General features: G+C 38.7%; 1 long non-coding RNA gene and 1 pseudogene across 1 annotated transcript in view; one reads left to right on the top strand and one right to left on the bottom strand.

Annotated features, from left to right (window-relative positions):
* The first annotated feature begins 236 nt into the window (after positions 1-236).
* Positions 237-665, top strand: LOC110543830 (large ribosomal subunit protein uL24-like; annotated as a pseudogene).
* A 2,809-nt stretch (positions 666-3,474) lies between these two features.
* LOC132650102 (uncharacterized) overlaps positions 3,475-22,161 on the bottom strand; it is a 151,529-nt gene continuing 132,842 nt past the window's right edge. The window contains exons 4-5 of the long non-coding RNA XR_009588469.1: positions 16,077-16,216; positions 3,475-3,691 (exon numbers count right to left, since the gene is read on the bottom strand). This is a non-coding gene — a long non-coding RNA (uncharacterized LOC132650102). The remainder of the gene's footprint in view (positions 3,692-16,076; positions 16,217-22,161) is intronic.

Genomic DNA, 22,161 nt, shown 5'->3' with positions numbered 1-22,161 from the left:
AATTGTGCGTCATAAGAAAAGATTGGTGAGTTCTTTTAAAAAATAAAGCCTAGAGGGAAAAGAGATCTGTACTCCCTAAGTAAAAACTGAGCTAAAAACTTTGATTATGGGACATTTTAAGTCATATAAAGACCCTTTGGGATGTCCTGAAGAATTTTCAAATTACCTTATTGCCCTTTAAAAAAAAATAAAAGATTTTTTAGCTCTTTCTTTTTAAAGCCATCACAGCCGCCAAAATGAAGTTCTATCCCTTTGTGACTTCTGACCGGAACAAGAACCACAAACAGCATTCCAATGCACTTTCTCACATTCAGAGGAAGATCATGTCTTCCCCTCTTTCCAAAGAGCTGAGACAGAAGTATAATGTCTATCAGTTCCCATTCAAAAGGGTGATGAAGTTCAGGTTGTCCGAGGACACTACAAAAGCCAGAAGATTGGCAAAGCGGTCCAGATATACAGGAAGAAATAAGTCATCTATATTGAATGAGTGCAGTGAGAAAGGGCTAATGATAAAATCATCCACGTGGGCATCCACCCCAGCAAGGTGGTTATCACCAGGCTAAAGGTGGACAGAGACTGTAAAGAAGATCCTGGAAAGGAAATCCAAGTCTTGACAAGTAGGAAAGGAGAAAGGCAAATACAAGAAAAAAAAAAAAAAAAAAAAAAAAAAAAAAAAAAACGATGGAGAGGATGTGGCAATAGAAGCTTCTCTTACACAACTTTTATTAAAGACTGCTTAAGTAGAAAAAAAGAAAAAACACGATTTTTACTGTTTTTAGAGGGTGTCTCCTTCTCTGGTGGTTAGCTCTTAAGACCAATGTCTGAGCCAAACAGTGTTGGTGCATACCTTTAATCCCAGCACTCTGGAGGCAGACGCAGACAGATCTCTGTGAATTAAAGCCATCCTGGTCTACAAAATGAATTCTAGGACAGCCAGGGCTACACAGAGAAGCTCTGTCTTGAGAAACCAAGACAAACAAACAAAAATCCAAAGTCCCAGAAATGTAGATTTTTCTCTTTTATTCATTAAAACTATTCTCTCAAGTAACATAGATATGTGTTCCTTTGGTGTGTGTTCATAATTGTTGATTTCACATCATTGCTATGTGTCATTTCCATCTGTCTCCTAGCCTGTGTCTATGATTTGATATTCTTGTTTGAGACTGTAATATAAAGATTTTGTGACTCGGTCTATTTGGTACGTGAAGTCTTGTTTTTAATTAATTTTTTGAAGTTTTTATAAATAGTACTGGATTTCATCAAAGCACTTCCAGGTACATATGTCATTATACTCTGTTCTAATTCACCTATTCGTCATTCATGCTTCTTGACCCCCTCAAGCTGACTATCTTCTGAGATGGTATAAATGAGAAATGTCCTCCAAAGCCTTGGATATTTGAAAATCTGAACCACAGTTGGTAGTCCCAATTGGCGAGATTATGGTACTTTTAGGGTGCTAAGCTTTGATGGAGGAAGCACATCACTGGGGTTAGACTTTGAGGGTCTATAGAGTTACCCCATTTCTTACTCACTTTCTCCACTTTGTGTGTATGTCTGAGATGTAATATCCCAGCTCCTTGCTCTGGTCCCCTTCTTCGGCATTATGAACTCAGCCTCTGGAGAAGTAAGCCAAAAGAAGCTATTCCTTTTGTCAGTCGCTTTTGGTCATGGTATTTTAGTACAGCAAAAGAAAATAGCTAATATACTAATTAAGTTCCAACTTCTGCTTTCATGTCACATGTACTCTATAACACTCTTATCTCATGATTTAAGATAAGATCTCTTACTCCCCTTTCATAATCCCCTTTCTGTGTTTCTATGTTCATCACACACACATACTTTTGTTTGTTTGTTTGTTTTTGTTTTTAGAGACAGAGTCTCTCTCTGTAACAGCCCTGGCTGTCCCAGGCTTGCTTTGTAGGCCAGGCTGGCTTTGAACTCACAGAACTCTGCTTGCCTCCCTGAACACTGGGATTAAAGGCGTGCACCACCATGCCTGGCTACAATTTTAAATCTAATTTCTGCATATGACAGAAAACATGAAATATTTTAAATTCTGATTTATTTTAGTTGACATAATTATTTCAGTGCTATTCATTTGCTGCAACTATCATGATCATCTTTATATTTGAATAAGATTTCATTGTGTATGTGCATATGTACCATATATTGTATATCCATTCATCTATTGGCAAAACTCTAGGCTGGTTCTAATTCTTTCTTGGCTATTGTGAACAGTGTGCTAATAAGTTAATATCTCAGTAGTGTGCTCTTTTAAAATCCTTTGGGTATATGCCCAAGATGATCAATCTGGATTTTTTTCTTTCTGGTAAATTAAAAGAAAACCACACACAAAATCAAAAATAGATTATTCAAAATAAAACTATTTTAGAATCCAAACAGCAATGAGGTTTACTTAAGACTTACAACCTCAAAAACAAATAAGCAGGTGATCTTATCTTATTTTATTTTGTTATTAAATTTATTTTACCTTGTCTTTGACTACATTTTAACCTGAAGGTTATGTCATCTTATTCTATCAGTATCTATGCTTTTCTACATTATCTTTACAGACCCACTATGTGGTATGTTTTCATGACCAAGTCCCAGCACAGGGATTTGAATCAGATTGGCTAACAGGTGAGTAAGTGCTCATGGAAACCTAGTCCAAAATCCTTTCATTCATAGCACTTAAACAAACCTAACAAAGAAATTTAAATTTAAAATAGAAATATCTAAGCCAGTATTGTTAATATGTTTTTCCTTTTCTTATTGTTCCATATTTAAGATACATATTAGTTACTTTACTGTTGATGTGATAAAACACATGACCAAAAGCAAATTATAAAGGAAAGATTGTATTTAGGATTAAGGTTCCAGAGGTAGAGTCCTTAAGTGGTGGAGAGGCATGGCAGCAGGAGACCAAAGCAGGAAGTTAAGAACTCACATCTTCAACTGCAATCAGGAAGCAAACCAGAAGTGGAGGCAAGGCTATAAACTCTAAAAGCCCACACTTAGTAACATACTTTCTTTAACAAGGTTAAATCTTCCCACGACCTCCCCAAACAGTGCCACCAAACAGGGACTAAATGAAATGTATAAATGTACTAAATGCACCTGAGTCTATGGGGAGACATTCTCATTCAAACCACAAGATATGATGTCTATATTTTCTATGCTTCTTGAGTATAGCTTCTTGAGTCTTCTTTAAAATAATAGTTGTTTTTTTTATAATATTTTTCCTAAGTTTATAATTTTGTAAAAAGAAAACTGAGAAAAGAGTCAAGTATGAAAAAGTTACTATATATATATATATATATATATATATATATATATATATATATATATAAAAGAAGGTTAAAGGTAAAAGGAAATACTTTTAGATGAAAAAGGATTTTATATTGTTTGCCCGATTCGAGAGACCCCAAAAGACCACTAGGAGTCGAGTCTGTTGCAAATTACAAGAGGGTCTTTATTCAAGCTTAAGCTTGGGCAACCAATCTTCCCTCACGCAGCAGGTTCTCTCCTACAAAAACATAAGAACTTTTAGATTTGTAGTTTCATCTCAAACATGTGACAGATCTTTCTGAGCATCCATGTGCACTTCAGAAAAATTGGGTACCACACCAGGAGGATAACTGTAACTCCAGTTCTGAGGGATCTGATGTCCTCTTCTGGCTTCCATGGGCACCTGCACAAACATGAGTATGCACAGACATACAAACACAAACACACACACACAAGAGAGAGATAAATAAAAAAATTAAAATGTCAAAGATAAGCTGCATCAACAATCAAAAACCCTAAGTTACTAAACTTGAAACTCCTTTAATATTTCTACAAACTTTTACTTTTAAAACATATTGCTTTTAAAATGTTTAAAAGCATATTTGAAAATTACCATGCTACATTTCCTGAAAGCAGAGAAATAACATCAGTTTTGCTTTTAGTAAAACCATAAGTGAATTTAATATTATTATCTCTTTTCATTAATCATGTTTTTGTTATAATTGTTTACATGCTTATCAATATCTTAACATTCCATGTGATTGCTGCCTTAGCAGAACTTTTCCTGTTGACCATTTCTCCTGGACATGCCCTTAGATACTCCACAATAGGAAACCTAACCACACCTACCACACAACAATTCGTACAAATAACTTGATAGACTTAAATTCCAGATGTGCACTCTAGCATCAGACCTGAAAGGCTGTGGAAAGCCCTACAAAATACTCAGAATTCTCACCAATTTAGAACAATTTGAGCTCTATCAACTGTAGTTAGAGATACCAAAAAATTGGAGTTGACTTTTTTTTATCAAAATAATACAATGCACTCATTCGCCTTGGCAGCAATCTTCATGATGTTTTTACCAATATTAGAAATTACGAGAGCCAAAGAGATATCACAAAAGTAAAGAAGATAGAATAAGAATTTTAAGACAGTAAAATTGCTGTGCATAATTTTAAGAATATAAATGATTCACAATCAAAAATAGGAATGTAAAAATAATTTAAAAATAAATAAATAAATTGCAATCTAAAAGATTATGTTGCAAGAGCCATTTTTTATAAATCAACTGTATCCCACAGGGAAGTTAGTTTGAATTTTTGACATGAGTATATAATACTCTTATTTTCTGGCCATCTTACCAAAAGCAGTCTACAGATTCAATGCAATTCCCATAAAATTACCAACACAATTCTTTACAGAACTTGAAAGAAAAATTCTCAACTTCATATGGAATAACAAGAAACCCAGAACTACTAAAACAATCCTTTATAATAAAAGATCTTCTGGAGGTATCTCCATCCCTGATCTTAAACTGTACTATAGAGCAACAGTAATAAAAACTTCATGGTACTGGCACAGAAACAGAATAGTGGATCAATGGAACTGAATAGAAGACCCAGAAATAAACCCACACACTTATGGATACCTGATCTTTGACAAAGATGCCAAAAACCACACAATGGAAAAAAGATAGCATCTTCAACAAATGGTGCTGCTCTAACTGAATATCTACATGTAGAAAAATGCAAATAGATCCATGCTTAGCACCCTGCACAAAACTAAAGTCCAAGTGAATCAAAGACCTCAACATAAAACCAGACACATTAAATCAGTTAGAAGAAAAAGTGGGGAGACCCTAGAACTCATTGGTACAGGAGACAACTTTGTGAACAGGACACCAATAGCACAGGCTCTAAGAGCAACAATCAATAAATGGGACCTCATGAAACTGAAAAGCTTCTGTAAAGCAAAGGACACCATCATCAAAACAAAATGAATGCCTACAGATTGGGAAAGAATCTTCACCAACCCTTTATCTGACAGAGGGCTAATATCCAGTATATATAAGGAACTAAAGAAGCTGAAAAGCAACAAATCGAGTAATCTAATTAAAAAATGGGGAACAGAGCTAAGCAGAGAATTCTCGATAGAGGAATATTGAATGGCAGAGAAACACTTAAAGAAATGCTCAACCTCATTAGCCATCAGGGAAATGCAAATCAAAATGACCCTGAGATTTCACCTTACACCCATCAGAATGGCCAAGATCAAAACCTCAAGTGACAACACATGCTAAAGAGGATGTGGAGAAAGGGGAACCCTCCTCCACTGCTGGTGGGAATATAAACTTGTACAACCACTCTGGAAATCAATCTGGCGCTTTCTCAGACAACTAGGAATAGCGCTTCCTCAAGATCCAGCTATACCACTCCTAGGCATATATCCAAAAGAGGCTCAAGTACACAATAAGGACATTTGCTCAACCATGTTTGTAGCACCTTTATTTGTAATAGCCAGAAGCTGGAAACAACCCAGATGCCCCTCAACTGAAGAATGGATACAGAAATTGTGGTACATTTACACAATGGAATATTGCTCAGCAATGAAAAATAAGGAAATCATGAAATTTGCAGGTAAATGGTGAGAACTGGAAAAGATCACCGAGTGAGCTGTCCCAGAAGCAGAAAGACACACACGGTATATACTCACTCATATAGACATATAACATAGGATAAACCTACTAAAATCTGTACATCTAAAGAAACTAATCAAGAGGGAAGACTCTGACTAAAATGCTCAATCCCCATTCCGAAAGGCAAAGTGGATGGACATCAGAAGAAGAAAACAGGAAACAAGTTAGGAACCTGCCACAGAGGGCGTCTGAAAGGCTCTGCCCTGCAGACTATCAAAGCAGGTGCTGAGACTTGTGGCCAACTGTTGGGCAGAGTGCATGGAATTAGATCCATGCACTTATGAAAGAAGTGGGAAATAGTAAGATCTGAAGAGGACAGGAACTCCACAAGTAGAGCAACAGAACCAGAAAATTTGAACACAGGGTTCTTCCCAGAGACTCATACTCCAACCAAGTACCATGCATGGAGATAACCTAGAACCCCTGCACAGATGTAGCCCATAGCAGTTTAGTGTCCAAGTGGGTTCCATAGTAATGGGAAGAGGGACTTCCTCTGACATAATCTGATTGGCCTGCTCTTTGATCACCTCCCCCTGAGGGGGGAGCAGCCTTACCAGGCCACAGATGACAATGCAGCCACTCCTGATGAGATCTGATAGACTAAGATCAGAAGGAGGAGAAGAGGCCCTCCCCTATCAGTGGACTTGGGGAAGGGCATGCGTGAAGAAGGGGGAGGGAAAGTGGGATTAAGAGGAGTTTATGTGGGGATACAAAGTGAATGAAGTGTAATTAATAAAAGTTTAAAAAGAAAATAAAAAGGATAAAAGAAAATTACACATAAAACAATAATACTCTTATTTTCTACAGAGAACAAATAGGAGATATAAAACAACTCCAACTGGGGTCCCATTCCATCTCCTGACTGTAATATGAGGAGCACTATTTGGCTATTTCTATAAAATTATGTGGAATTTTGATGACTCACAAACCTAGCTCCTAATAATAGTCACTAACAATATTTCCTTTGTGGAAAAGGATGGTTTTGTTAGACAAAAATTTCAAAGTGATACCTTATAACTTACCTAGTTTCTTCCGTAATGTGCTATCCATTGACTTCCTTAAACTGGAATGTGATACAATAGCAAAATAACAGGATGAATGAAATTATTGGGCCACAAATCAGAGTTACGATCATTTAGATATTAAAGACTGGTCTTCTGTAGAATTGGAACTGATCACTCCACATGAGGTTATAATGAAGGAGTCAAATGGCCAAAAGAAAAGTTAGAGTTAAAGGGTAATTATTAGAGCAGGAAAGATGTCTCAGTGGATATAAGCTCCTGATTTGTAATCATAGGGACCTGAGCTCAGATCCCAGAACCACAGTGAAAAAGCTGAGTGTTGCCATGTACATGCCACTAACCACAGCACTGAAGGGTGGTGGGGACAGGGGGATTGGCTGCACAAGGTTCAGTGACTTTTTCCCAAAGGAGTAAAGAGTGATGTCCTTCTTTGACCTTCATATACACACAGGCACGTGTACCCTCAGACATACGACACCTACATCATACAAACACACATGGTGGGGGACTGAAGAATGGAGGGAGGCAAAGAGAGAGATTATAATTATTTATATAATATAAATAAATTATAATTATTTCAAGTATTTCGGGCGAGATTTGTATGTATGATTTGAAAGATTTGTGAGTTTGTTGGTTTGTGTGTGTGTATGTGTTTTGTTTTATGTGTATGTGGAATAGTGAAATGCCTGATGTGTATTCTATGAGTTGAACTTGGGACATCTAGCAGGGCAGCAAGCACTCTTAATCACTGAGTCATCTCTCCAGTCTCCAAATGGAATATTTAATAAAATATAAATACCTATAGAAGCATAGAAAAACACATAGTCAATCTAGTTAGAGTCTAAGAATACACAGAATTATTTGGATTAGCATGACTGCTTTCTCTCCTCTGTTACTTTTACATCTTTTGGCCACACTGTGTTCTTGATTGCTTTAATCTTAAATGTAATATTTATATTACATAACTATGTAAATGTTACATCAGATACCAAAGAAAGAAAAAGAAAACAAAACCTTAGTCCCAGCTCGTGATGGCTAATACTGTCAATATGACTCAAGACCTTCTCTCTTAAAGACTTTAATACAAATTATTATTAATGACTTTAATAAAGATTTTCTGTCCTAAAAACCGCTCTCCTGCTCACTCAGCCTATCTTTGTCAGATTCTAGAAATGATGCTTTCTAGAAACCTAGCCTATAAAACAGCACTTCCCCTTTTCATGTACAAAATGTGAAGCTTGCCCAAGAGAAGGGACTGTGATATAAGATTTCCAAAAAAAAAAAAAAAAAAAAAAAAGATCTACAGCTGTTGTGGTGAAGATGCTACAGAATCCCTTAATGGATTAGAACTTTGTCACTATGGAAAGTTGACCTGTGGCAGATCTAGTGCTAAGGCCACATTGTTCTATCTCTAATCCCCTTAATAGCTATTTATTGTTCACCTCTGTATCTGTTCTAACATCCTTTCAGCTATCAGGAAAACCTTTTAGAATGCATCACCTTAGCCAGCCGCTATCTTCCACCAATCCCAAAGCTAGGAGTGTAGCCAGATACCATCTGATACCCATAATGACTATTTCCCTGCTTTGCTGTAACCCACCTATCTTATGGACCCAGAGAGTGCTTGGTAAATGCCTTGATTTATCACTTTCTTGTGTTCTGTGGCTATAGTAAATTCATATAACAGCTTCCATATCTGAATATACCGTTCGTGTTAACCTGAATTCATGTTCCCATGCCATCATCACTAATATTGGGCTCAGAATAATATGTCATTCCCCCCCCCCCTTTGAGGTGAGGCCTGTGTTTTACATCTACAGATTTTGAAAATCTGTATAGAGCAATTAACTTTTGGAAGTTTATAAGTCAATTCTGGCATGTGCTAGTTTCTTGAGCAGCATAGGCAGGAGGATCTTCTGAATCCAGGGATTCAAGGCTACTCTGGGAAACAATGACACACTGCAAAAATATACAACTAAGCTATGTCTGAATTTCTATTCTTCACCAAACTGTGGGTTGATAAATTTTAGCTACTTTTTTATAATTGTTATGAAAACTAGGTCGCAATACAAAGGTCTAACTGAAAAACACATCATCGAAGAACAGTACAATGTAAGTTTCTTTTTAAGCACACATAGAACATTTCCAAATAGATTTTGAATGAAATGGGAGGTTGGCTTTAGAAGCTTCTACAGACTCAGGTAGAGATAGGTGACACAAGGAGGAAAATTTACAGGCATTTCTAACCTCAGGTTCTGCCACTACTTCAGAATCTTAGACCAGCTCACAGTTTTTAAAGATTCATTCTGTAAATATCCTTCTCCCTCCACTAAATCCACATTTACCAAAAGAATTGACAGGAACAAAACTGCACAAGAATCGAGGTGCAACCATTGCTGCAACCTTCAAACTGAGGCAATACAGTTAAAGCAGTGATTCTCAACCTTCCTAATGTTGAGACCCTTTAATACAGTTCCTCCTGTCCTGGTGACCCCCAACCATAAAGCTACTTTCATTGCTACTTCATAACTCCAATTTTGCTACTGTTATGGATTGTAATGTAAATATCTAGTATGCAGGGTACCTGATATGTGACTCCTGTGAAAGGGTCCGGCAACCCTAAAGGAGTCGTGACCCACAGGTTGAGATCCACTGATTTAAAGGCTTTCCAAAAAGATCTGTGATCATAAACTAAAACGGTAATAATGTTAAAAAATCAGTTTCATCTCAACTTTCCCCCACACACAATCTTTCCCTGAAGGGCTTTGACTCAAATATGGATGGTCTCTTAGCCCCTTATTTGCTGGTAACACAATACCTTAGATTTGTGTGCTTAGGTATGCTGGCTAGCTTTTTTTTTTTTTTTTTTTTTTTTTTTTTTTTTTTTTTTGTCAACTTGACACAAACTAGAGTCACCTGAAGAGGGAGAACCTCCACTGAGAAACTATCCCCATCAGATTGGCTTGTGGGGACATTTTTTGATTAATGGTTAATGTAGGAGGGCCCAGACCATTATAGACAGTGCCACCACACTTTATTTATTTATTGGGACAAGATCTGTAGCTGAATCCAGAGCTCACTAATTGCAGCTCATCTACTTAAACATGGATCTCCTATCTCTACCGCTTGAGTGCTGAGATTACAGGCGATTAACTCCTGCCACACCTCCCTACCTTTTAAATAAATTCTGGAAATCTGCACTTTAGTCCTCACAATTGCAAAACAAGTACTTCACTCACTGAGCCATGTCCCCAGGTCAGCCAAGGGCTTCTTAAATGCAAAATTCTTCAATCTGCTAAAGAACAGCATTTTTAATATAATTTTTTATTTATTACAATTTATTCACTTTGTATCCCAGCTGTAGCCCCACCCTTCTCCCCTCCCAATCCTGCCCTCCATCCCTTCCTCATCTCCTCCCTTGCCCCTTCCCCAGTCCACTGATAAGGGAGGTCCTCCTCCTGTTCGATTTGACAATAGCCTATCAGGTCTCATCAGGGCTAGCTGCACTGTCTTCCTCTGTGGCCTGGTAAAGTTGCTCCCCCATGGGGAAGGGGGGTAATTAAAGAACCAGCCATTGAGTTCAAGTCAGAGACAGTCCCTGTTCCCATTACTAGAGAACTCACTTGGACACTGAGCTGACATAGGCTACATCTGTACAGGGTTCTAGATTGTAGTATCAGAAAAGACCACTGGGCCCAGATTTTTTGGTTCTGTTTTTCTCCTTGTGGATCTCCAAACCCTTCCAAGAATAACTTTTAAGAGAAGCAGCCATGGTGAAAGCCTGAATGACTTTTCTTTGAGACTATTAAAAGGCAAGTTTGACCACTATCAACATACGTATTCAGTATTGTACAAGAGGTCTAACCTAGTTCAGTCGGGCAAACTGAAAAGGAGTAAAAGGCAGAAAGATTGAAAAAAAAATCTGTTTTGCTGGTGACATGATCATGTACATAAGGCAGGAGACTCAGTATCTAAAAACTGGTAAGACAATGTAGTAAAGTCACAGAATACAAAGGGTATATAGAAACTTTATTCAGATGACAAAGAATTAAAAATGGAAACTTTAAAAACTGATTTTCCTTCACAGTATCAAAAAGTATGAAGCAATTCTAACACAGCTTACATATTTTTGATATTATGTGTAACATGGAGTATATAACCTATATGTTCTACATAATAAATATATAAAATACATTATGTATCACATCTGTACTTTTGGCATAAGAATTTTATGGAAACAGACTTTTAAAGCTTCTACACTAAAATTATAAAGTACTAAAGTAAGAAATTAAGGCAGATTTAAATAATGATAGAGCTACATCATTTTATAGATGGAGTTAATAAGATGTCGATTCTCCTTAAATTGATCTATAGGAAAAAAAAAAATGCTTTCCAGTACACATATGCATGACTTTTTGTAGAATCTGGAAGGCTAAACAAGGTACAGAGGCTCATATCTATAATCTTAATACTGAGAAAGCTGAGACATAAGGATTGCTGCAAGTTTAAGATCAACTTGAATTGCATAGTTACATCCAGGCCAGCCTGGACTAAAGTGTGAGACTCGGTCTCAAAACAACAAAAAAGAAATTGACCATCTAAATGAATAAAGGTAAAAACTTAAACTATCTGACTTTATGACTTATATGATGCTAAAGCTATCAAGACAGTATATGTTTGCTGAATGATTGGCAAATAAATTTCACAGTGGGTCTTAGAAATTGACCTCTCCACTTATATAACCATAAAATATTTTAAATGGCACCAAGTGAGTCCAATAGAAAAAGAACAGCCTGTTAAAAAGGAGTTGGAATAATTAGATACCAGTATAGGGGAAAAATACATGAGTCCCTATCTCACACCATATGCAAAAAGTAACTGAGATTACAGACCATAGCGTATATGTGAAACCTGAATGCTTCAGAAAACATACCCAGAAGAAGACTAATCTCTGATCGAGAGAGAGAGAGAGAGAGAGAGAGAGAGAGAGAGAGAGAGAGTGCTTAGTTGAGTATGGTGACAGCTACAATCTCATATTTTTTCTTTTTCTTTTTATTATTATTACTTGTTACAATTTATTTACTTTGTATCCCAGCTATAGCCCCCTCCCTCATCTCCTCCTCACCCTCCCTCCCTTTTCTTCCCCTGTGTCCCTCCCATAGTGCACTGATGGGGAGGTCCTCCTCCCTTACTATCTGACCCTAGCCTACAAGGTCTCATTAGGACTGTCTGGATCCTCTTTCTCTGTGGCCTACTAGGGCTACTTCACAGGGGTAGGTGATCAAAGAGCAGTCTCATATTCTTAGCAATGAAGAGACTGAGGCAGGAGGATCAGGAGCCCAAGTCCAGTTTCAGCTACATAGTAAATTCAAGGCCAGCCTGGGATACATGAGACCTATTGCTGGAGCTTTCCAAAGATCACCAGCGGTATAATGACAAGAAGGCTTTAATATATTTTAAAGCTTAGGCCTTTTGCTTTAGCAATTTCCCAGCTACCATTTAAACCTAACCCAACATCCCACCACATGGCTAGCTCGTTATCTCTCTGCTACTGTTCCCAACCATTTATTTGTTCCTTTCCATGCCTGCTTCCAAATCTCTTGTGTTTTCTTTCTTCTCCCTGAATTCCTCTATTTTCCAAAAGTTCTGCCCTTGTACTTCCTGACCCAGCCATTGGCCATCAGTTCTTTATTACAATCAATTAGCAGTGAGACCACAACAGGACAACTTTTAGATGGACTCTAGGCATAGATGGAAGCCTGAGCAGGTGTGGAAGGACAAGTATTTACAAATATAAAATCACCGGTGATGGGCCATAGAGAAGACAATACCAAGATCCTGCTGACACTTACCTTCTGCCCAATTTCAAAAATTGAAAATACAAAGACACACATTCACACAATGTTAAGTAAAGCCACACCATCAAAGAAAATCACCCCCAACAAGACCTGGTCTCAAAATACAAACTAAACTTCTAATACTTAGTAATGAGGCATATACTTGTAAATATTTGCATAGGCCCTTCACCCAAGAGCATACATCAATGTCAAAATTATACAGCATCATTAATTGTCAGGGAAATGCAATTTGTTTAAAAATAAAGAACAATGAAATATACACATCCAATAGAATGGCTTAAATTATAAAAGGTTACAACATTAGATGCTGGTAAAGTCATAACTGGTCAAAATGCAGACAACAACTGGTCATGCATGGGGTGCCAAGCCCCAGTTGATATGTTTATAACATATCCTCTACACTTAAGGTTTAGAGAACATAATAGGAGAGAGAGAGGGAGCCACAGGAAACATCCCAGTTGTCTATAAATAAAAAGCAGGATGAGCACATTGAAATATAAGTAGATGAGAATGTTAAAATATAAGCAGTAGGCTAAGACATTCGCTGTAAGATTGTCTTCTATGTATAACAGGGAAGTTGCACCCATGAACTCTGAACATTATGGTGATCTAAACAAAATATGCACAGTGACAATACCAGTTGATATCTCAACATGGATGAGGCAAATCTTACAAGTTGCCACCTTTAGATAAACAGTTACAGGCACTTAGCAACCACTGAGAGAGGAAAAACTAAGCTTTACCAAGGACAAGCCCCCTAATTGTTTATCCAATACTTACTGAGGTCAATCCTAAAAACATACATATGAACAATACTACATGGATGTAGAAGATTGTAGTTAGAAATTTATTCATATAAATTTATTATCTAAGTTTCACAATAATAATCACAGAATAAGAGGGGATGAGGAGGGGAGCAGGGTTGGGAGTTATGAGTAAGGAGAGCAGTGGAGAGACTGCATGATGAAAGAGTGGAAATCAGAGGTTGGGATCATCTATGGGGTTTTCTAGAGACGTGGGACAGGGGAGGCCCCAGGAAGTCTATGGGGTTCACCCTAGCTGAGAGTTCTAGATATGGAGCCTGAAGAGGCCATCTCCTATAGGGAGGCAGGATTTCTGGTGGAGAGGTAAGGACAACAACCCACCCACAAAACCTTTGACCCAAAATTTGTTCCATCTACAAGATGTGCAGGGACAAAGATGGAGCAGAGATTGAGGGAATGACCAACATAAGACTGGCCTTACTTGAGACCCATCCCATGGGAGAGAACCTTAACACTATTCATGTTACTCTGGTATGCCTGTAGACAGCAACTTAGCATAATTCCTCTGAGAAACTTTGCCCAGCATCAGATTTAAACAGATGCAGAGACACAGCTAAACATTAGACAGAGCTTGGCGAGTCTTATAGAAGAGTTGGGGGAATGACTGAGGAAGCCAAAGGGATCAAGCATTCCATAAGAAGACTATAGAGTCAACTAACCTGGGCCCATGGAGGATCACAAAGATTAAATTACCAACCACATAGCATGCATGTACTATTCCTAGGACTCCTGCATATATGTTGCAGATGCTTAGCTTGGTTTTCATGTGGGCCCCCCAGAAACTGGAGGATGGGAGCCCTCTCTGACACTGAGGCTTGCCTTTGGATTCCATACCCCTAACTGGGCTGCTTTGCCTGGCCTCAGTGAGAGAGGATGCACCTAGTTCGGCAACAACTTAATGTTCCAGAGTAGGTTAGTATCCATGGGGGACCTTTCACTTCTCTGAGGAGAAGGAGAGAGAGAAAGTGTGTGTGTTGGGGGCAGGGGTATCTCAGAAGCAGAAAGACACAAATGGTATATACTCACTCATAAGTGGATATTAGTCATATAATATAGGATAAGCATACTAAAATCTGTACACCTAAAGAAGCTAATTAAGAAGAATGACTCTGGTTAAGATGCTTAGTCCCCACTCAGAAAGACAAAGAAGATGGAATCAGAAGAAGGAGAAAACAGGGAACAGGACAGAAGACTACCACAGAGGGCATCTGAAAGGCCATGTAAGGTATCAAAGCAGATGCTGAACTTTGGGCAGAGTGCACGGAATCTTATGAAAGAAGTGGGAAAGAGTAAGACCTGGAGAGGACAGGAGCTCCACAAGGAGAGCAACAGAACCAAAAAATCTGGGCCCAGGGGTCTTTTCTGAGACTGATACTCCAACCAAGGACCATGTGTGGAGATAACCTAGAACACTTGCACAGATGTAGCCCATGGCAGCTCAGTGTCCAAGTGGGCTCCATTGTAATGGGAACAGGGACTGTCTCTGACATGAACTGATTGGCCTCCTCTTTATCACCCCCCCCAAGGGGGGAGCAGCTTTACCAGGCCACAGAGGAAGACAGTGCAGCCAGTCCTGATGAGACCTGATAGACTAGGATCAGAAGAAAAGGGAGGAAGACCTCCCCTATCAGTGGACTGGGGGATGGCCATGGGTGGAAAAGGGAGAGGGAGGGTGGGATTGGGAGGGGAGGGGAGAGGGAGTTACAGGGGGGATACAAAGTGAATAAATTCTAATTAATAAAAAGAAAAAAAATCAAAGAAAAAGAGGCCATGAATTTAAGAGAGGGATTGAGAGGAGTTGAAGGAAAATGGGGAAATAATTTAAATATAGTATACATATATGAAAAATTTAAAACATTTTTAAAGATTTGTGTAATTAGAACTCTCATACATTATTGTTGTAGTAAGACTGTCCACCATCTCTAGCAAAAGTTCTGCTGTTTTTTTGTTAAATTAAATGCATAACTAGCTTATGATCCAGTAATTTCTCCCAGATATTATTCAAGAGAAACAAGATACATCCATGAAAAAACATACCCAAAAGTTCAGAATTGTTTTAATAGTTGAAATGATAAACATGCCAGCTGTCTAAAAGTAAGGAACTGGATAAGAAATATAAGTAGTATGTTTATCCTCTATTGTATGGCTAATATCCACTTATAAGTGAGTTGTTGTTGATTATCAGTGTTTAATATTGATTTATTTTTTAGTTTAACGGGGGTTATACCTAAACCAGCTGTATACCCAGTTCACTACACAGAGACTGGGATTTATTTAATTAACCCAGAGCACAATGCTGGGCAATAGTTACTCCATCCTAAACCTCCAAGCCAACATAGTTTCCTCCTATTCAGACTTTTCACATTATACTTGATCTTAGTCATACCTTAGGTCTGGTTCATCTCTCTTCATGCTTCCAAGTACTCTCCTGCTGATCGCTCTTCTCCTACTCCTCCCACTGGCTTCCTTTCTCCTTCCCTTGGGACCAGGGTGTCCCATCCTAGTCTCTCCATTGCTCAGCACCTGCTGGTTTAATTGACAATTACAGAGGTCAAATGGTGGCATGTTTACACAAACTTGAGACAGGTCGCAATGTCCGGATTGAAAAGAGATAGTGGGGTAGAGAAATCAGCATTTGAATGAACAAAGGCAAATTGTATACATTCCATAAGAACATTATACCAACAATGAGTATATATCATTTGTGTCTTTCTACTTCTGGGTTATCTCACTCAAGATGATCTTTTCTAGTTCCCAAATTGCCTGCAAATTTCATGGTTTCCTTGTTTTTAATTGCTGAGTAGTATTCCATTGTGTAAATGTACCACACTTTCTGTATCCAGTCCTCCATTGAGAAACATCTAGGTTGTTTCCAGATTCTGGCTATTACAAATAGAGCTGCTACAAACATGGTTGTGCAGATGTCTTTATTGAATGGTGGGTCATCTTCTGGGTATATGCCTAGTAGTGGTATATCTGGATCTTGACCCTAGCTTATCAGGTATTCCAAATTTCCTGAGGAAGCGTCAGATTGATTTCCAAAGTGGTTGTAAAAGGTTACATTCCTACCAGCAATGGAGGAGGGTTCACCTTCCTCCAGGAAGGTAAACAACAAGGAGGACCCTAGGGAAGATGCTTAATCTTCATTCAGAAGAGCAAATAGGATAGATATCGGGAGTAGCAGAAGACAAGGAACAGGATAGGAGCCTTCCACAGAGGACCTCTGAAAGACTCTACCACCAGGGTATCAAAGGAGATACTGAGACTCATAGCCAAACTTTGGGCAGAGTGCTGGAATCCTTATGGAAGAAGAGGGAGATAGAAAGACTTGGAAGAGACAGGAACTCTACAAGGAGAAAAACAGAACCAAAATATCTGGGCCCAGGGGGTCCTGCAGATACTGATACTCTAACCAAGGACCATGTATGGAGAGGACCTAAACCCCTTGTTCAAAGGAATTCCATTGGCTGCTCTGTTTCCAAGTGGATTTCCTAGTAAGGGGCATGAACTTAGTGGCCAGCTCTTTGATCACCTACCCCTGGGGGTGGGGGGTGCAGCCTTGCCAGGCCACAGAAGATGATGCAGCCAGTTCTGATGTGACCTGATAAGCTAGAGTCAGATAGAAGGGGAGGAGGTTCTCCCCTACCAGGGGACTAGGGGAAAGGCATAGGAGGAGAAGGAGGAAGAGGGTGGGACTGGGAGGAGACAAGGGAGGAGGCTGCAGCAGGGGTACAAAGTGAATAAGTTGTAATAAATAAATATATAAATAAAATTATATTAAAAACTATGTTAAATAATCCTATCATATTGTTAGTTAATATTTAAATAATCTTGAAATAAAAAATAAAATTTATATTTTAAAAAAACAAAATGCTCAGGCCCCTATGAGATAAAGAAAACTTCCTTGAAAAAGAAAAAGAAATATAAGTGGATATGTATATTAAAATCTAGGTGGTAGGGGTTATTAACATGCCAGCATGGAGTGATGAGGGGCTCATGAGCTCCCATCCCTAGGGTCGGAGCTACTAACAGCTGATAGATTTTAAGGAACCAACCATAAACTAGTCCCCGCTCTGCACCCCGGAGTACATGGGCAGCACAGACTGGAATCAGTGAGTTTAAAAAAAAAAAAAAAAAGACATGACGTTGCAGGTGGAGTGAGGAAGAATGAATCTTGAAGGAATTCGGGGAAGGAGTGATATTTAATATGATAAAATACATTGTACGCATGTATGACATTGTCAAATAATTGTGTGTGTGTGTTAGAATCTGGGTGATGTCTTCAACTTTGCTGTATTTGCATTTTTCATAATAAAGCAATTATTAAATTAAAATTATATATAGAAATGTTGCTACCCCTCTGAGATACTTTAAAGAGATTTTTTTTTCTTTCCAATGGGTACCTTGTATAGTGACCTGAAGCACAGTATGAAAGAGGCAGTTCTGATTCACTGGGCACTCGTTAATTCTTCCCAACATTTAAGTTATTTGTTAAGCAGCTGCTGCTTGACAGACACATGAAAGAAAGGGAAAACGCAGAACAATACATTCAAATAATTATCCTCCATCACCCCTAGTAACCATCTCGGAAAGGAAAGCTTTGGGGAAAGGTTATACAATGAGAAAGCACCTTTACTCACCGATACTTTTTTATGTTATATTTTACCAATTAAAGCAGCTATTTTCAAATGGAAACACTAATACTGTTACCCCAGAAATAATTGGCCGAATGTTACTGTCACTTTTAAATTGCCCTTTGAATGTATTTTCAGGCTGGGAAGCAGGGGAAAAATCAGACTTTAGGGAAAGAGAGGGCTTCACTAACATAAATGATTTTTTCAAGCGTTGGTATTATGCTGACAGATCGAGGGAAACCTGAATGTCACTTCCTCGGAAAAGCTATTAAGCATAACGCTTGAACAGAGCTGGAGGACCTAGCAACAGAAGAGAGGGAAAAAGGTTTCCAAGGCGAAAGTGTTGCTTGTTGCGGAGCTAAAACTTTAAATTTCCATGCCTCCAGGTCTTGACCAGGAAAATGAACAACCTGCCAGTGCCTTAGCCTATAAACAGCTTTGTTTTCCTGAGCGATGCTAAATTGATTAGACCCATGTTTTTTTGTTTTTGTTTTTCTGCACACAACTTCCCAGAGTAAGTCATATCACCTTTTAGGATGAAGCAGAAACACTGAATATTTGGTCATTATGAATTGATTCTGGTCTCCACTGTTTCTTCCAGACATCGAGGCCAGGTTTCACAACGGAAATCAGGAAAGGACCCAGTTGTACCTGCTATTCTCTCAGGACACCACTTCATGCAATGGGGATTTAGATCTTAGGAAATTTGCTTGGGTTGTGAGAAAGACACTAAGAATTTGCTAAGCAGCACATGTGAAGAAGCCCTGCCCGATGCTCATTCTCAAACTGCACGGGAGGCTTTGAAACACACGTGGGTTTTCATGACTCACTCCCGGAGGGGGGGCATCTGATTTCCTGTTTTGTCCAAATTAGCTATCAAAATTTCCATCATTTGAAAGCCTCACGAAAACATCTTGCCTTTCAAGGGCTTGTAGGAAAGACTCTCAAATTTTACCTCCCTCATCCTTTTCATTTCGTCTGTCTGTATTAGGCGCTAAGAGTTGCTTTTTAAAGAGGAACCATCACAAAAGGATTATTTTATGAGTAGAATTGAAGTGACCAAAGTGTTTTCTTCTAAGGTGAAGCAGGAACGGGAGAAATGGTATTTGTGGGCTGTCTAAATTGGAACTGTGGGCACATTCGGATTTCATGGGGGATAAAACCACCTGTTTGTCCACTGGTTCTGTGGAGCATTGTTCTGTGTCTAGAGCAGAACGCCATGTGTAGAGCAGAATGCCAGAAATCCCTCCTCTCTCTCCCAAGAGACTGAGGGACTAATCAAAAGCACATTAAAGAAAGGGTCCAGAGAGATAGCTCAGCAATTACGCTGAGCCATTGTAGTTGCAGATGACTGAGGTTTGGTTCCCATCATCCATATAAGGCAGCGCTAACCACTTGTAACTCCAGGTCCAGGAGATCTAGCACACTTTTCTGGCCTCCCTGGATACCTGTACATATTTTACACCAAGACACACCACACACACACGCGCGCGCGCGCGCGCACGCACGCACGCACGCACGCACACATGCACGCACACGAACACCACTCACATAAATAAAATAAATTGTCTTTTAAAGTGCATTTTAGATAGTTCTTATGCTATTCAACTCCACAGCATGTGCATATACATGCACCCACTCACAGTGATGGCTTCTCCAAAGGCCTCACCATATTCTAGCACATGGCTAGAGACCACAAACCAGAGAATGTTGCACAGTGACACAAAAGCAAACATCAGGCTCAGAACTTTAAAAAATGTCCATTTATTCGAAGTTGGTTCATAAAATCTTTCCCCGGTCTGAGAGCTCACAGTCCTCAGTCTTTGTGTCTGAAATCACAGGACAAAAGAATATAGGACAAAATCACAAGGTAAATAAATGTCTCAGGTTCCACCAGTCTCCACCCTGCAATTGCTATCTGAAAGCTGAGCCAGGTAATGGGCCCTTATTTCATGGCTCCATTTACTTCTCCTGATTCCCCTAACAAAGAAAAAGGATTTCTCCCATCAGTAGTGCCTTAAAGCATTTGTGCACTAAATCCATGAGCTTTCCCCTCAATCTTAATTCGGCTATTGAATCCATCTAAACCATTTTAGATACTCGGTAGTTCTTTCTTAGCCCACACTGCTTTATCTCCCAGACCATTCTTAGTGTCTTTTCAATTTTTGGTTGGTTTTATTGTTGTTGTTTTTCCAGACAGGGTTTCTCTGTGTAACAGCCCTGGCTGTCCTGGAACTTATTCTGTAGACCAGGCTGGCCTTGAACTCACGGAGATCCTCCTGCCTCTGTCTCCCAATTGCTGGGATTATAGGTGTGCACCACCATGCCTGGCTATTTTTCTAATTTTTTAATGTATAATATTATTTTTATTTTTTATAACACTTCAAAAAGCCATTCTTAAGAATGTGCTTCGTGCCTGATATGATGTTACATGTCTGCAGGAAAGGGTAGAAAAAATGAGAAAAGTTCAAGGCCAGCCTCAGCTACATAGTAAAAACCTCTTAAAACCCAACAGTAATAATTATAGAGGAAGAGCACAAGAATTTGAGAGATGGACGTGGTTAGAGACATTGGAGGAGTTGTTGAGTAGGGTGGATATGATAAAAATATATTACACTCATGAATGAAATTCTTGAAGAAAAATAAAAAGTCAATTAAAAAAGATCTTACTTTGGGGAGATATGGGGGTTGGATTTTGTTTATTTTGTTGCTTTCCCAGCCACTGATGAATGAAAAATGCCAACACATTCTTCCCTCTCCGTTGGGTGAACTTTGAAGCAGTGATATTTGTTTTGTTAAATAATACTTTAATATCATAAATAGTGCTCTATTGAAGATTCCTTTTGGTCTCAAATAGCCAAAACCCAATCCAAACTTACTTAAGTGAAAAAAAAAAAGGACATGCATTTATTTTTACACATTTTATTGATAAATTCATGAACTAACTAGCATAGCAAGAGCCTGGAAAAGTTTCCTGCCTCTTTCTTTTATGTTGATTTTGGGTCTTTGTTCATCTGCTTGTTTTGCAAGTGCTGAGAACAGCTCATAGGGTCTCACATATACTGGGTCTTCCACAACAGAACTACATCTCCTGTCCTTCTGTGTTAGTTTTATTCTCCAGCAGCTACCCCTGAATGGTGAGTACACAGATGGATTCAAGTGGTAACATCCAAAAGAAATAGTTCAACAGTAGATTCAAGGAAGACGATGGAAATGATCCAATGGTGTTTGCACATGGTCCCCAGCACGTGGATAAGACGCTGAAGTTCTGTATTTTTCTCACTGAGTGCCACCCGAGTAGCCAAACTTTGGGTCAGGGTGTGGGAAACACAAACTAAGAGGGAAGAAGATTCAAGTGAAACAGCTCTGATTTTTCTCTGGGACTCTTTTCATCACAGCAGCCTATCTGGTAGAAGGTACAAGGAGATACTGTTATCTCTCAAATTGGCAGGTTCCAAGACGGGGTCCACGATGAGATCTCATGCTGCAGATATGTAAAAATATTTGATTCAAATAGTTATTACCTCCTTAACCCATGGAACTGGATAGTCCTGAAGATTTCAGACCAAAAAAAAAAAAAAAAAAAAAAAAGGCCCATTTGTACTTGATCTTTTAAGAACTCTCATTGATTGGGTTGTTGGATTTCTTAGTAGTTTTTAAATTGTGCTCTTCACAGAAAAATGAATGCAACTGGAGATCACCATATTAATCAAATCAAGTGCAGAAAGACAAATATTTCTCACTTGTGTGTCCTAGATTTTATGTAACAATATATGAAATTATGTCTGTACATAAGATAGGGAAGTAGAAGTGACACTGCATAGGAGAGCAAAGGAC

The sequence above is a fragment of the Meriones unguiculatus genome, chromosome X (assembly GCF_030254825.1).
Source record: "Meriones unguiculatus strain TT.TT164.6M chromosome X, Bangor_MerUng_6.1, whole genome shotgun sequence".
Lineage (NCBI taxonomy): Eukaryota > Metazoa > Chordata > Mammalia > Rodentia > Muridae > Meriones > Meriones unguiculatus.
Note: the sequence above shows the minus strand (reverse complement) of the source record. Positions and strands in the feature narration are given on the sequence as shown.